The following is a 16433-nucleotide window of genomic DNA, read 5'->3' on the forward strand; positions in this document are numbered from 1 at the left end:
TTGTTGATAGGTTTGTGTGAGATGGTATGTATATACACAATACTGATTTCAGGGCTGGGGATATATAATATGTCCAATATATGCTACTTCTCATTCCCTCAAAAACAAGAATAATAACAAAAGCTACTTTGGAGAGTTTGCTAAGTGCCAGACCCTAGCACTAAACATGCATTACCTCATTTGATCGTCGTGATGACCCTGTAAGGTCAGTTATTGTTACTGGGGCTTTACGGAGTGTCGGGGTGGCCTTGGCAGTCCCTCAATGGGATTCCGGCTCTGTTCTTTCCCTCTGTCTGTGCTTTTCTTCATCACACCTTTCTAGAGGCTTCTTACTCAGGTACCAGGGGCAACTCTCCTGCGGCTTCAGGAATCCAAACTCCCCACTTAGTGCCACATTGCTCTTCCTTCCCCATCCCTCCGGCTTTCATGAAAAGTGCCACCTGGCCAACATTCCACACCTGCCGAAGCCTGATGTCAGCCAGGGGACTGGGGCTGAGAAGCTAAGTCCATGCTGGCGTCTGGGAGTAGAGCTGCCACATTCTGGAAAAAAACAAGCACAGGACACCTGGTTAAATTTGAATTTCAGATAAATGACAAATATATTTTTAGTATGTGTCGGTCCTAAATATTGCATTGGACATACTTTTGCTACAAAATTATTTGTTGGTGATTTGAAATTCAAATTTAGCTGGGCCTCCTGTCTGGGAGGAGATATGTGGTGTCTTGTGTCCTGTGGCAGCAGTGCTGGCCTGTCAGACGACCCCGGATCCAGTCTGTGCTCTGTCAACAGCTCTCTATTCTTAGGGGACTTCCCTTGCTTCTCTAAGTCTCAGTGTTATCCTTTTTAAAAAGGGCATAATAAATCTTTCCCAGCACTGACAATGAGTGACTAAGAAGCCACCTCGTGTTGGGTAGCACAATTTCACGTCCATGATTTCAGGTAGCATTTACCGAAGGGTCTGTGCTGGGTGGTGGAGACTGAGGGATTCCTGTGACATGACCTTGGCTTTGAGCTAATCATAATCTGGTTGGGGGATAGCAGACAGGTAGCCAAAGAATTGCAGATGAATGTGTAGTAGTGGATCGGAGAGGCACGGAGGAGGCCTGCTTGGATCTGCCTGATGTGGGTCAGGGAAGCTTCTTAAGGAGGGGATGCTTAAGCTGGGTCGTGAAGAAGAGTATAATTGCTTGGCCACATATTTTCTACACCTACTCTCTCTTTTTACATAACCAAAAAGCTGTTACATATGCTAACATTTTACTACTTCAGCTTAATGAACCTTTCCAGTTGATTAGCATTCTACACTTTGACATGGGTTACTTATTTGAGCCTCTAAATATCATTATTCTCATTTACAGAGGAGAAAGTTGAGGCTAAGAGGGGTCAAGGAACTTGCCCACATAACATACCCTGTAAGTGATGGAATAAGAACAAGACTTGTGACTCTCAATTACCCATGAGCCTGTGAAGTCACTAAACTTTCTAGGCCAGCCTAAAGTCTATAGCCAAGAGGAACTAGAAGAATTGAGGTTTTGAAAACATAAATTGCAAGTGGAAAAGGCAGCTGGGTGCTGTCTTAGAGGCCTGAGCTGCATTTCTGAGCCAGCCTTAGATGTTCGGCATTCCACAGACCACCTTTCTCCAGCATGGAGAGGTGGAGGCAGGCACCGTAGCCTTTATTGTATAATGAAAGGTTATCTGATCACATCGGTTATGTTATTTGATCATAGAGCTCTCTGGTGTTTCACTTTGAGCCAAAACCTTGGAAATGCAGCAAATAGATCCAATTGCAAACCTGACCTTTTCTAGGCATCAAATGCTGATGGAGAAAGGAGCTAGAATTGCTCCTCAAAGACAATTCTTTCTGCAATTCAAAGTAGAGCCTGTCAGCTGAGGTGTGGAAGGGTCTGCTACCTAGAGAGTTTCCAGGGTTTCTGAAGGCAGGTGCTTGGCATCCGTCTCTACCAAGGGGGCTGCTCACATAATGCAATTGCTTTTTATCTTTGCCTTATTCTCATGTTCCCTCTCTTTTGGACACATACAAGCATATGTTACAGATGTAAACACATACACACGCATTAATATTTGAAACACATCAAATTTGGAGAAATATATTTTTGACATTATGAACATGAAATAATCATATCCCATGTGTTATGTATATGACTAATTAATGGTATTTACAAATAAATCAATTTGTTAGCTCATTCACTCACTGATGCATGAATTGGTTCATCCAATAAATACATGATAAGCACCTGTTAAGTGCTAAGTTTTATGCTGGGTGCTGGAGGATGGGAGTTGGGGATGGGTAATGTTAGACCCAACACATCTGTATGGCAGGTGGCATGGAAGGACCTGTGCCATTGCAGCCACATGTACTTGCATTTGAAACTGGGCTCTGCCACACATTAGCTGTGTGTCCTTTGGAAATTCATTTAACACTTTGACTCTCAGTTTCTTCATCTGTCAACAGGGGCTAATGATAGCTATTTTATTAGTTTTGTATGAAAATCTTGTGACTAGTTGCACATTAGCATTATACTCATTTTATAAATGACAACTTTGGCTCAGAGAGGGTGTTCGCTAGCTTGCACAAGGTCACATAATTAGTGAGTAGCAGAGCTGAGTGTTGAAGCCTAGTCTTCAATTTCCGAGTGTAGTATTTTTTCTATTTCTTCCCAACTCATTTTTTTTTAAAGCCCAATTTATCAATTAATTCCTCCTCGAAGCTATTCAGCAAAACATTTCTGTGTTCTAGCCCCATTATCTGTTATGAACAGATCCTCTGGAGTCTGTTTATTCTAAACGTTCAAGAGGACAACAACCACCACGATAAAATTAAACTTTAATTTTCAAGGAGAGCACAGTCATTGTATACCGTTATGTCTATGCAAACCTCCTCCCATGAGTGATAAATACAACTTGCAACCAAACAGTCTCTGGACTTTAGGGGGTGGGTGAAGGTACTCACCCTCTTCCTACCATGGAGTCCAGCTCCTGGATTTTCCCAGTCTGGTCTTTCAGGTTTTTCTGTTTCTCTCGGCAGTTCACCTCATGAAACCATAATCTCTTGACACTTTAATAAAGGCACGGTGATTTTAGCCACCATCAGCTATGTGCAGGTAATTCCAGACACTGGGTCACTGCATTGAATGTATTCTTGTCTACTCAGAGGATGGAGAAAGCAGCCAAAACTCAGTGTGGACTCAGTTCGTTTGTCTAATTAGCCATGAAAGTCCATTATCTTCCCTACCAACAGAAAAGTCTCTTTTTGGGAAGAACCACACATTTATGAATGTGCTTCTATATTAGCTTGAATCAGGCCTTAAGATTGCATGGTGCATGAATATACATGTAGCGCCATTGAATCTTTGGACTAGAAGGGACTTCAGTATCATTTTCTGGTCCAACGCCTCAACTGATATTTGGTCCATCTTCCTAAAATCCTATCAAGTATTTGAGTTGCCAAGCGTCCCAGTTGGGTTGCTGTTACTAGTGGCTGGTCTGGGAAAAACAGAAGCTGTCCCCATGCTTCAGTTGACATTTAAAGTGTCCAGTAAAAAGCTGTTGAATTTAAGAAAAAAAATTAATGTTCATTTGCATATCTAACACTTAAATATATTCTTACATGGTAATAGAGTAAAATGTCACAGGTAAGTCTGAAGTCTCCTTTAGGCTGTCATCTCCAAACTCCTGAACTTTTCTCAAAGGAAATCAGTATTAACATTTTGGTGTACATCTTTCTAGAGCTTTATCTATGTCTTTTTATTTATTTATTTATTTAAAATTTTTTTTTAAATTTCAGCATATTATGGGGGTACAAATGTTAAGGTTAGGTATATTGCCCATGTCCCCCCTCAAGTCAGAGCTTTAAGCGTGACCATCCCCCAAACATTGCACATCTCACTCTATGTCTTTATATACATGTTTGGGTACTTTGGTATGTATATGTTTTGACATTAGTTAAATCATTTCATTTCTCATTATCATATTACTCAGACTTTTCTTTGAAATTACATACAGATCTACCCAATTCTTTTTAACTGATCTTTAGTATTCATTAATGGAGATGCGTCATAGTTTTTTTTTAACCATTCCTCTATTGATAAATATTTATGTCATCTTTTTTTTCTCCTACTATAAAAAAATCTTGTAGGTGGCTCCTTGTGAAAACAAATGTACATGTGTTTCCCATGTGTACATGCTGAGAGGTGGACTTCCTATGGCTTATTTCTGCTTGTAAACTGCAAGGGTAGGAAATTCGCTGGTCCCTGAAGCAGCACCTGTCCTCCCCTTGGAAATGTGTTTTCCTAGAGTGAGCTGAGAGGCTCAAACCCTGTGATGGATCAGACTGAGTACGGGATCTATGCTCTGCCTGGCACAGGTCTAGTAAGTTTCCCCTTAAGATTTGATAGCCTGGGGCAGAGGGAGGGAGAAAAGAACAGTGGATTTCTGAGACACTAAGAAGACAGCTCCAGGCGGTCAGATCCCAACAGGAAAATTAACAAAGTCCATATTTTTGACTTAAAGTGATGTACACACTGAGGATAGTGCCTATGCCATTTCCCACTGTTTCCCAGCCCCTGTTTCAACGAGGATGACCCAGAATCACAGAATCTAACCTATATTGTTCGGGGTGCAGGAGAATTGAGAAGCCACTCTTTGTAACCACTGAATTTTAAGGATGAAGTCATCAAAGCTTTCTGAGGAGAGTCTTTCTGACTTTGGATAAGTAACTTTACCATCTATGAGACTGTTTCAAGTCACCTGTTGGGGGGGGGTGATGATAACTGCTCTGCTTGGCTATTGAGGTTGTTGAGGGAATGAAATGAAATAATAAAGAAGTCTTAAGTATGGCTGAAGGGAGCAACTGCGGCACAGTGTTTAAAAACATGTGCTCTGGAAGGAGAAGAATTGATTTCAAACCCTCTTGAGGCTGAACTGTGTATAGGGCCAGTAGAGCATTTCCATCTCTGGGCAGAAGGGGGCACTCTTGCACTTTCTCAAGATTGTCTTAACCAGATCAAGGGAGGGGACAAATTTTCGTCTCTTTTGTCCAGTTTAGTCCTTGAGTCAGGGGTCACTGTGGTAGTGGTAGGTTACATTGTGTCCATTTCCTGGCACTGACCGTTTCATGACTCCCCAAAATGCAGAGGGTCCTGGCCTCGGTTCATTTTGCCAGTGTCTTTTCCGGACAGAGAGGAGCTGACCAAAATGGCCCAAGTGGTGTATGAAGAGTCCAGCACAGCAAACAGCCATCCTATGGTGCAGAGAGCATCAGGGACCAAATCGCCACCTGATTTCTGCATGATCTATGTGCGGTGGCACAACACACTCAGTGGAGCTATCCTGACGCCTTCCAGCGGTAATGCAAGAGGCAATGTGGATTATGGGTTCCAGGAGATAAAATTTTAAGACCCCAGCTGGCTCGGCAATGATGCCTAGTTCTAACGACACTGCTTAGTTATGGGAAACCATCACTGAGGGAATGGGCCCATTTAGCATCATCTCCCATCTTGTCATGAATATCAGAAGCCCTGAAGACAGGGATGAAAAATGGGTAAAACACATTTGGCATCTGGGGTTTCCAGAAAGCTTAGCCAGGCCTCTCTGTTATGCTATGTGCTGGTTCTAGGCTGGTTAAAGGTATTGACATTGTACCTCTGTATTGCTATTGCTTTTAACTTTTTATTTTGCCAAAAATTTAGACATTAGAAAACTGAGAGACTAGTACAAGGAATCTCCCCAATGTTAATAATTTGCCAACTTTGCTTAGTTTGATATATTTGTATCAAATATTATATATGCCATATTTTTTTTAGCATAATACCATGTATTTTTCATATAATGCTATGTATGTTTTCTGGAATTATTTGAGAATAGGTTACAGACATGATACTCTTTACTCCTAAATCCTGCTGTGTGTACTTTCTGAAAATAAAGAGACTTTCTCATATAACCACTACTGTTAATCATCAAAACTAGGAAATTGAAATTAACACAAAACTATAACCTCACCTATAGACCTCACTTGAGTTTACCAGTTATCCCAATTATCTGTTATTATAGCAAAGGAAAACACTGGAGTATGCATTGAATATATTTGTGTCTGTTTCATCTTCTTTAATCTGGAACAGTTTTCTGTCTTTTATGACGATGACATTTTAGAAAAGTACAGGTGAGATTTTTTGCAGAATGTTCCTCAACCTGAGTTTCTCCAGCATCTCCTTGTGATTAGGTTCAGGTCATGCATTTTCAGCTGGAATGTCATAGAAATGTTATGTCCTTTTCCGTGCGTTGTGTCAGGAGGCACATGACGTCGACTTCTCTCATCACTGGTGATGCTGACTTTATTTGAGTCAACTGGTATCTGCCAGTTACAGTAAAGGACACTGTAAAGACTTGTTCAAGCCTTTCCCTTTCTAATTAATAAGTATCTTGTTGGAAGATACTTTATCACATAAACATTCTGTTACTCCTCACACCTTAAGCCACTAGTTGTATCATACATAGATGATTCTTGCCTAAATCGATTATTATTATGATGGTTGCCAAATGGCCATTTTCTATTTCCATCATTATCATTCTTTCCACATTTCGTTAGTTAGCTCTTTGCTATAAGGAAGAGACTTCCTTCCACATTTATTTACTTAAAATACCTCACCACAATGGTTCAGATCCTTGAGCACATGTAATACGCGATGGTAGACAGGTGCTAAAATTGTGCTTTCTAGTTTGTGAAGAATGTTAACATTCATTTTTCTCATTTGTTCTTCACAGACTGTGCGGAAGTTAGTGGGGTCCTTCTATTATAAATGAGAAAACTCAGGCTTAAGAAAGGCCCTCAGGCCGGGCGCTGTGGCTCACGCCTGTAATCCTAGCTCTTGGGAGGCCGAGGCGGGCGGATTGCTCAAGGTCAGGAGTTCGAAACCAGCCTGAGCAAGAGCGAGACCCCGTCTCTACTATAAATAGAAAGAAATTAATTGGCCAACTGATATATATATATAAAAAAAAAATTAGCCGGGCATGGTGGCGCATGCCTGTAGTCCCAGCTACCCGGGAGGCTGAGGCAGAAGGATCACTGGAGCCCAGGAGTTTGAGGTTGCTGTGAGCTAGGCTGACGCCACGGCACTCACTCTAGCCTGGGCAACAAAGCGAGACTCTGTCTCAAAAAAAAAAAAAAAAAAAAAAAAGAAAGGCCCTCAGTCATCACTTGTGTTACACTGTATGATTGAGAGCTGATTTTGTGAGCTCCCTAAGGGCAGGTGTGCTAGTTCCATTTAGATCTTCTAAACACCCAGCCCAGCAGGTGATCAATATTGGTCTGTTATATGAATGAATGAATGAGTGAGTGAATAAATAAATGAGTAGAAAAGCATTCTGATCCCCCAAATCCCTCTCTTACCTTCTTCATGATTTATGGAGCTTTTTTCTTCCCCTGTCATAGCAAAGCCTAATAGAACTTCCCTTAGGAAAGGTGGAAAAGTATTATGCACTAAGAGCTAGAACTTTGCTGAGAAGGCTGAGAATGGGCAAATAACAGAACAGTCTGGGTCTCTACGTGTCCAAGAGGGGGAATGACAGCATTTACCAAACTGGAAAGGGCACAGAGAATGGTAGGTACTTTCAGGTCCTAAAGATAGGGTTTCTCCCAATCCCAGTAAAGGAGAGTGGCAGGCAGACCTGTCATTTTAACTCTTGTCCAATCCAAGTGCCATTAACCAGGCTGAGCAGGAGGTTTCTACCTGCTTCCAGTGGGACTCATCTGGAACCTGGTGGTTTAATGGTTTCCATCTGAACTCTGTAAAGCTTGGGGGCCCCAACTACCTCTCTTTGCTTGTTCAAGGCTTTAGCTCCAAATGCAGCTCAGTGTGGGATACTGAATGAACAAGAATAAAAGTGAAATTAAAAATAATTCCAAGACATATTGGAGAACCTGACCCCAGAGTGTTATGGAGGCTTGGCCACCAGGCTATGCCAGAAGGAAGGATGGGCCTATGTACACTCAGTTCCTATGAGGTTTTTATTTTTAGGTTCACACATTTCAAGGGCTGACTGATCTTTGACTGAAGACCCTACTGTCTCCTTTTGTCTAGGCATCAGTTTTCTACATTTTATAGAGAGGATATTAGATCAAATAAGGGCTTGACAACTTCAGAGCTATAATAAGTGAAATGGCCCAGAAATAAGTAATAGTGAGTGGCAGGAGCTGGAACGAAATGGAGACCATCTGCCCAGTCCACAGGGACAGCTGCCATTCAGCTCCGGCCATTTGGGAATACAGACGTGGTGTTGCCAGATATTTATATTTTTAAAGAGAAGCAAGAAACACATTTCTTTTCCTGTATGTGTGAGATATTCTGATTTATAATATAAATGACCAATATAAATGTTGGTACGACATAATTAAAAAAGATACTGCACAGTTCAAACAAAATATATCTGCTAGTTGGATTTGAACCTGTGGGCTTCAAGTTGACATCAAGACAGGCCAATCTAAATGACTTTTTTGCTCCAAAATGCAAAAGTCAGTGATTCTCATCAGGCAGATTTCCAAGCATCACCTCTAGCCTCACCTGCTTGCTATGATTCGTTGAGATTTGGGGGCGGGTGGGGCATGGCCAGAGTGGTGTTTGTCTTCTGAATCCATTCCATGTGTCTTTCTCTCCCTGGTTTAACACCTTCAGAGCAACAAACTTATTTTCTCTTTCAGGACTGGCAGCCCTGCTCAAAATGAACTGATAGACTTAAGAGAACAGTCTAACACTGTTAGTCTAACACATTAATGAAATAAAAATATTACTGTGTCATTACTTTTTAAAAAGGGATTGCATTCTATCAAGAAACATGGGGGCCAGTTCTGGGGATTGCAGCATGAGTTAATGGCACCAGGATCCAGTGTAGCCATTCGCCTTTGCTGTATCTGGAGGGTGTAGATAGCACCCAGCTAATAGTTTTTGGAGTCTATCTCTTTGGTCACAAGGAAGATTGAGGAAGGGAGAGGAGAGTGACTTAAGGTCAAGCCATTCCTTCTTCAGGGAAAGAAACTCAAGATTGCTTTCTCAGTTCTTGATGGGTCAGTTGAATGATTTCAATCATGTTGTTAAACACATAGGCTGTTGCCCTCCCCAACATGAGGCCATGAGGATGGGTGGGTCTGTAGGTCATCTGACTTGACCCAGAAGCTTAAAGTAGGCTCTAGCACAGACCTTGGTGAAAAGTTGGAAGGACCTTTCTGTGTTTGCTCTTATCACAGAGTGAGCGCCAGAGTAAAGGGTCTGGTTCTGTCATTCCTTTGCTCAGAACAGCAATGACTGTCATTTTATTTACTCTAAAAGTCCTACCAATTGCTTGCAAAACACCACCTGATCTGACACCTCCCTACACATCATTCCCTACTATACTGTCTCCTGCTCACGGCGCTCTTCCCACCCTAACAGCTACACCAGGAACACGCCTGCCTTAGGCCTTTGCTGTTCCTCCAGACAGTCCCATAACTGATACATTCTGCTCCCTCAAGTCTGCTCAGATGTCATCTTCTCCAGGAGGCCTACCTTATGCCCTGTTTAGAATGCAAGCCCCGCCCCCAACCACTTATCTCTGCTCTGCTTTTCTTGATTTCATATTACCTTCTAACAGACTATGTAATTTACTTGTTTATTATGCTTTGCTCTGTCTCCCTCCACTAGAATATGAGTTCACCAGGGTAGCGTTATTCATTTTGTTTCTTGATGTATTCCCAATACCCAGAAGAGTGGACATTTTCAATAAGTGCTTGCTGAATGAATCAATGGATCTCATTTTCTTGCCCCACTGATCCACTGGGGTGTTGCAAAGGGGCAGGCACCAATACTAAAACACAGCCAAGAGATTCCTGCCCTGCTTCTCAGGGGTGGGCAGTTCTCAGGGGCTGAGCTGCCCATTCACCTTTTGCTGGGAAACCACCCTAAAGGAAGGAGGTTATGTAACCCTGAAGCTTTTCCTAATCGGTTGTACCCTGGAAGGGTGAGGCAACCTGACTGGTCGGAAGAGTGTCTCCCACCTACATTTCTCCAGCTTCCTGTTCCAGGAATGATTAGCCACAGCAGCCTGAGAGAAACCAACGGAAAAACAAGTTTCCTCCAATCTCCCTCTGCACCTTGAGCATTGAGGTTTATGAAGATTATGGTAAAGCTTATCCAAGAGAACTGTGACCGCTGCCATGCCACGGCTCCTTCCCCTGGCTGGTGGTGATGCAAGGGCCAGAGCTGAAAGGAGGGCACTGGGGTATCCGGAGTAGGGGACCTCAAAGGAGAAAAAAAAACGCATCTTGAAAAAATACGAGCTGCTCTGAAAGATCCAGCCTAGCAGCTTCCTGAAAACGAACCGCATTTTGTTGGTTTCCCATCCCCTAACTCTCCTTCTCCTTTCCAGCTCTCTTCCTCTACTCTCCACAACCCCCATGAGAAAAAAATACTTGTCTCATTTCCAGACTAGGTTCTGTTGCAAGGAGACAGTCTTGGGGGCCAGGATTCAAAGTCAGACATGCGTTTAGAATTATGGCCCTACTGAGGTTCCGTGTTCCACATCTGCTTGGGACATGAAATAGCTGTGTTTGTAGCTACCCTTTGGAGGAAAGGGTGTGGCAGGATTTCAAGTGAAAGGAAAATTTGGTGCTGATGTGGTGGCTTAGGTGTAGATAATAGCTGATGGTTTCATGTGCTTGCTAATTGGCTAATGTGCAGTGCCTGTTCAGGAACTGAGCAATTGGTAGTAGAGGATTCACCAGCTAAAGGAGCAGAAGAGATGATTTCCTGACTTTATTGTGTTTTCTTCTTTTAAAATTTTCAGCTAGGTTCTGAGTTTAATCAGGAGAGTTGAATCTCTAGGTCCCTAGCATTGTAATTCAGGGATAAACAGCTCTGCAACCTCAAAATTTTCTTTGTATTGTTTTTAATTTTCAAATATTTTTTATTATTAATTGCACCACTTTTATTAAATCTTGGTTTTGTTTTTCTGAGATGAAGTCTCACTTTGTTGCTGAGGCTGGAGAGCAATGGTGCAATCATAGCTCATTGTAGCTTCGAACTCCTGGGGTCAAGTGATCCTCTGGCCTCAGCTTCCATCCCTGGCTAATTTTTCTTATTTTGTTTTTTAGAGATGGGATCTTGCTATGTTGCTCAGGCTGATCTTGTACTCCTGGCTTCAAGCAGTTCTCCCGCCTCAGCCTCCTGAACTGCTAGGAATACAGGTGTGAGACCCTGTACCTGGCTATTAAATCTTAGTTTTTATTTAATATTACTCTCCATGTTGTAATCTTTTAAATGTACTTGTTATTTGTGATATTAAATTATGTTTAATATAATATATTTAATAATATTATTAATCATATGGTATAGTATAAATATATAGTATTAAATGTAATATAGTTAATACTAGGTGGATACAGTGTCATTATTTTTAAAAAAATAAAAGAAATGTACTTTTCCTGTTCAATAATGCAATAAAATCATATTAGGGATTTAGTTAGGTAGAATGTCTTGAATAAGCAATATTTAAAAATCGGTTAAATATTAAATAGTCCCAGAGACTGGAGAGGAGATGTGGCAAGAGTTTGGAATGCTAAACAAATTTGTTTATAAGTAAACTTCTAAATTGAACAAATTTTTTTACAAAACATCAGAAATGTGTATAAATCATAAAAGTACTGCTTGATAAATTTTCCAAAATAAACACACCCGATATCTAGCACCTTGCTCAAGAAACAGCATGTGACCACAGCTCCGGAAGACTGTCCTTGCTCCTTTCCCACCACTACATCCCCCAAGGGACAGAAACACTACCCAGACTTCTAATTCAGCTTGTTTTTGAACTTGATATAAATGGAATCATAGAACACATACTCTTTTGTGTCTGGCTTCTTTTGCTCAGCATTATGTCACATTTAGCCATGTGATTGTGTGTAGCAATGGTTTATGCACCTTTGTTACTGTATATTATTGTATCATATAAATATACAACATTTTATTTATCTATTCAACTGTTGAAGGCATTTGAGTTGTTTTCAATTTTTCACAATTACAATTATGGACATGCTTGTTTAGGGCATTCATATTACTCATTTGTATAGTTTGGTTTTATCCCTAGGAGTGAAAATTCTGCATCAGAGGGTACATGTGGGTTCAGCTTTGGGCAATACCATCAAATGGTTATCTAAAGTTGTACCAATTTATAGTCCTGCCAGCAGAACAGGAATGTTCTTATAGCTCCACATTCTCATTGATGCTGGGTCACATTGGTTATGTTTTAATTTTAGACATTCTGCTGGGCATGTAGTGGAATCACATTGTGGTTTTAATTTACATTATCTTGACTTTTAATGAGTGTGAGCACTTTTTTTTACTGGCCACTCACTTGGGTATTTATTTTGTGTGGAGGGCCTATTTAACATTTTATTCACCTTTTTCTATTGCTTATCTTTTGCTTATTGATTGAAACAGTTATATATATATAATCTGGAGTTAAGTCCTTTATCAGAAACATGAATTGCAATTTTCTTCTTGCATGCTGTAGCTTGTCCCCTTGTACTCTCCAGGATTTCTTTTGATGTAAAGAGTTTAAATTTTAATTTGTCAATCTTTTTCTATCTGGTTAGTTTTTTACATGTATGTCCTGTTTAAGAAATTTTTGTCTACTAACAAAGTATTGAGGTTTTCTTCTAGGTTATCTCATAGAAGCTCTATTCTTTTTACAATTTTAATTGAAATTTATAATACACCTGGGATTTTTGCATCAATTATAAAATTATCATGGCATCTTTTACCAAACAGACTATTCTTTCTCCAGTGAACTGTACTGTCACCTTTGTTACAAATTGAGTGACTATGTGGATGAGTCTATTTCTGTATGCAGGAACACATAAAAACACTGTGCTTTTTTTTTAAATCTGAATAATTTATTCTAACAAAAGTATAAAGTATGGAAAATTAGTGTATTTGAATCATTTCAAAGAGTAGAGCAAGTTTCACATTAGCAGATTTCAGCTTTTAGCACCTTTGAAAAGAAATATTCAGAGTTAAGACAAGTGGCAATACAGGCTTCAGACTACACACTGCAAATTATTCATCTGACTTACGGTGTACAGTTCGCATAATAGTGCAGTCATTTGGTTTTTTTCCTCTATATTTTGAGAGTGCCATAAAACACACACTTAAGGACGAGAAAGGTGTTCATTTGAATTCATAGTTGGTGGTTAGAAAATGGAAAAGAAACGTTGAGACAGAGGTGAAAGATCACAGGCTGGACTAAGAGATCAAATGGACAGTCCAAAGGCACTGACAATGCAGTACATGGTCTTGTTCTCCCATCACACGGTACAGCTCCCTCTCTTAGCATGGTCCAAGAAGATACTTGAAAACTTTCAGGGAAAATGCACTTGATTGGTGTTACAACACGATGTTTGGAAACCATACCAACAGTAGAGCTGTCCCAGAAGCAGGAACTTGCTGTGTGTAGTCCAGCTCCATTCTTCTGCATAATTACACAGGTCACAATCTATTTAAATGGTTTTCCCAGCTTGGTGAGTTGGCTTAAAGTTTGTTCTACTACATTTGTGGTCCGCTGGTTGACTTTGTCGTGTTGGTAAGCGTTACCGCCGATCGCACTTTCTACAGCCCCTTTTACAATGTTGCTCACTTCATCCACAACAAAAGTAGTCTCCTCGGTAGCCTGGTAGTCTTCCATCTTTCCACAGCGCGTCGCCTCTGCCTCCCTGAGTAGTTTGACTTTTAGTTTGATTGGTATATTTGTTTATTTTGGCACCAAATTAACTGTAACTCTATGATCAATCTAGATATCTGGTAATGTAAATCCTTTAACTATTCTTTATAATTGTCTTTGTTCTTCCCAGTTCTTTTCATATTCTGTACATTTTAGAATCATCTGGTTAATATTCATGAACAAATCTTCTGGGATTTTGATAGAGATTGCATAAAGTATGTAAATCAATTTGGAAAAATTGTTATTTTTACATATTGATCATTTTGGCCATAAACTCATGGTTTATCCCTATACTGAAGTTTAATATTAGTATAGCTACAACATCTATCCTGTAGTTAGTTCTCCATGGTGGAATTTTCTTCTCAACCATTTTCTGAATTTTCAATACTTTTTCCTCCTCTGTGCTTCAATAGGGATATTTTCTACTGATCTATCTTACAGGTCACTAATACTTTTATTTTTATTATTTATTTATTTATTTATTTATTATTTCGGAATATTACAGGGGTATAAATGTTTTGGCTACATGAATTGCTTTTGTACAGTTTGATTCAAAGTTATAAGTGTGCCCATAACCAGATAATGTGCATTATACCAGTTGGGTGTGATTTTACCCACCGGCTCCTCACCCCTCCCACCCACTTGATTTCCATTGCGTTTTACTCCCGTAGGTGCACATGAGTGTTGATTGATTAGTTCCAATTTAATAGTGAGTACATGTGGTGTTTGTTTTTCCATTCTTGCGATATTTCACTTAGGAGGATGGTCTCTAGTTCTATGCAGGTTGTTACAAAAGGTATTAGTTCACCTTTTTTATGGCTGAGTAGTACTCCATGGAATACATATAACACATTTTATTACTCCACTCAAGTATTGATGGCACTTGGGTTGATTCCACATCTTTGCAACTGTGAATTGTGCTGCAATAAACATTCAAGTAAAAGTGTCTCTTTTATAAAATGTCTTTTTTTTCCCTTAGGATAAATACCTAACATTTGATTACTGGATTAAATATTAGGTCTATTTTTACTTCTTAGAGGTATCTCCATACTACTTTCCATAAAGGTGGTACTACTTTGCAGACCCACCAACAGTGTATAAGTGTTCCTTTCTCTCCACATCCATGCCAGCATCTGTTGTTTTGGGACTTTTTGATAAAAGCTATTGTCATTGGAGTTAGGTGATATCTCACTGTAGTTTTGATTTGCATTTCCCTGATGATTAGAGATGTTGAACATTTTTTTTCATATGTTTATTGGCCACTAGTCTATCTTCTTTTGAAAAGCTTCTGTTCATGTCTTTTTCACACTTTTTAATGGTGTTTGATGTTTTCTTGCTGATTTGCTTGGGTTCTTTATAGATTTTGATTATCAGCCTTTTAACAGTTTGTATAGCATGCAAATATTTTCTCCCATTCTGGAGGTTGTTTATTCCCTCTATTGATTGTTTTCTTGGCTGTGAAGATGCTTTTTAATTTAATCAAGTCCCATTTATTAATTTTTATTATTGCTGTGATTGCTTTTGGGAAATTTTTCATAAATTCTTTGCCTAGGCTGATATCTATAAGAGTTTTTCCAACATTTTCTTTTATAATTCTTATAGTTTCATGCCTTAGGTTTAAGTCTGTTATCCATCTTGAATTAATTTTTGTAAGTTGTGAGAGGTGCAGATTCTGTTTCAATCGTCTACATGTGGCTATCCAATTTTCCCAGCACCATTTATTGAATAGGGGTTCTTTTCCCCAGTGTATCTTGTTGTCTGCATTGTCAAAGATCAGATGGCAATGTGTGGATGCTTTTATATTTGTGTTCTCTGTTCTGATCCATTGGTCTTTGTCTCTGTTTTGTGCCAATAGCATGCTGTTTGGTTACTATAGCCTTGTAGTATACTTTGAAATTTGGTAAAGTGATGATTTCTGATTTGTTCTTTCTGCTTAAGGTTGTGTTAGCTATTTGGTCTCTTTTCTGGTTCCCTACGAAGTGTAGAATTATTTTCTCTAGATATATGAAAAATGAAGTCAGTATTTTAATGGCGATTGCACTGAATCTGTAAATCACTTTGGGCAGTGTGGACATTTTAACAATGTTGATTCTGCTGATCCATGAGTATGATATGTTTTTCCATTTGTTTACATCTTCCTCTGTGATTTGTAGTTCTCCTTGTAAAGGTCTTTCACCTCATTGGTTAAATATATCCCTAGGTATTTTATTTTCTTTGTTGCTATTGTGAGAGGGATTGAGTCATTGATTTAATTATCAGCTTGACTGTTTTTGGCGTATTGAAATGCTACTGATTTTGTGTACATTGATTTTGTAACCTGAGACTTGGCTGAATTTATTTATCAATTCCAGAGTCTCTTGGCAAAATCTTTGGGGTTTTCTAGATATAATATCATATCATCAGCAAAGAGTGATAGTCCGACCTCTTCTTTCACTATTTGGATAACCCTTGATTTCCTCCTCTTGCCTGATTATTCTGGCTAGAACTACCAGCACTATGTTGAATAGAAGTTGTAACAGCAGGCAACCTTGTCTAGTTCCAGTTCTAAATGGAATGTTTTCAATATTTCCCCATTCTAAATAATGTTGACTGTGGGTTTGTTGCATATGGCATTTATAATTTTGAGATACATTCTATCTATGTCTATTTTCTTAAGAGTTCTTTTTTTTCA

At 39.6% G+C, this 16433-nt stretch overlaps 1 pseudogene; it reads right to left on the bottom strand.

Annotated features, from left to right (window-relative positions):
- Positions 1 to 474: 474 nt before the first annotated feature.
- LOC105882730 (dynein light chain Tctex-type 1 pseudogene) lies at positions 475 to 13756 on the bottom strand (annotated as a pseudogene).
- Between the last annotated feature and the right edge of the window lie 2677 nt (positions 13757 to 16433).

This window comes from Microcebus murinus, chromosome 7 (assembly GCF_040939455.1).
Source record: "Microcebus murinus isolate Inina chromosome 7, M.murinus_Inina_mat1.0, whole genome shotgun sequence".
Classification (NCBI taxonomy): Eukaryota; Metazoa; Chordata; class Mammalia; order Primates; family Cheirogaleidae; genus Microcebus; species Microcebus murinus.